Source organism: Bos grunniens, chromosome 6 (genome assembly GCF_055505025.1).
Source record: "Bos grunniens cultivar Pamir isolate PY7600 chromosome 6, Bosgru_T2T1.0, whole genome shotgun sequence".
Taxonomy (NCBI): Eukaryota; Metazoa; Chordata; class Mammalia; order Artiodactyla; family Bovidae; genus Bos; species Bos grunniens.
The window spans coordinates 99,194,971-99,195,836 of NC_141170.1; the positions used below are offsets into that span (position 1 = coordinate 99,194,971).

The following is an 866-nucleotide window of genomic DNA, read 5'->3' on the forward strand; positions in this document are numbered from 1 at the left end:
AGGAATGGCCTGATTTTAACTAGTCCCATCCATGACTCTTTACCTCAATTTATAGAAGATGCTGTGACATCTTCTGAGTTCTCAGTCTTTACCCAGTCAAGTAGAGTATAAATGGCATTGAGACGTTTTCCTAGTAAGATCTCCAGAATCCCCCAATAAAAAACAATGTTCCTTTTACAAACTGTAATAACCATTAATCTTGGAACACTGAGAATAGAATAGCCTAGGATGTGCAAACCAGAGGCAGAGGTCTAGGACATGAGGTCCAAAGGAGCCTGGGCCTGCTGGGTGGGGGTAAGGAGACTGGGATGTGAGAGGTGCCGCTGGGTCCCCAATGCAGCTCCCAGATGAACCTTCAGTATTTGCCATATTGCCAGGTAGCTTCTGAGGCTTATGAAAATGTGTCTGGAGAAGTGGGGCCAGAGGACCAGGGTGGGGGGTTAGGAACAGCAGGTTAAGCTAGAGATGAAGGAGGGTAGGAGGCCTCTGCTGCTGTAACTGTGAGTCCTGGGTTGGCAATGATGTGATCACTGTGCAGTCTGAGTCCTGGGAACCAGGTGTCGGGGTATGTTCTGAGAGTGAATTGAGAGTGGGGGGAAAAAGAGAAATAGCCTTTATGGTGCTCCTTTCATGTAATTACGGTACAACGTCTGTGGGTCTACCTCTGGCTATAATAATTCAAACCTAATGAGAGTTTACTGCACAGGGCTCTGTTGTCATGATACTATCAGCTATTTTCTCCTCTTTTGCAAGAGAGAGTGCATTGTCACAAGGCTACAGTGTGTGCAATTTTGTAATGATGGACTGAAATAATCACCTTCCTATGGCCCCAGCCTGCTTCTACATACACATAACACTTAACATGG

The 866-nt window shown here is 46.0% G+C and overlaps 1 non-coding gene across 1 annotated transcript; it reads left to right on the plus strand.

Annotated features, from left to right (window-relative positions):
* Nucleotides 1-509: 509 nt before the first annotated feature.
* On the plus strand, nt 510-592 carry LOC147371081 (small Cajal body-specific RNA 18). Its single transcript, XR_015166303.1, has one exon.
* Nucleotides 593-866: the final 274 nt, after the last annotated feature.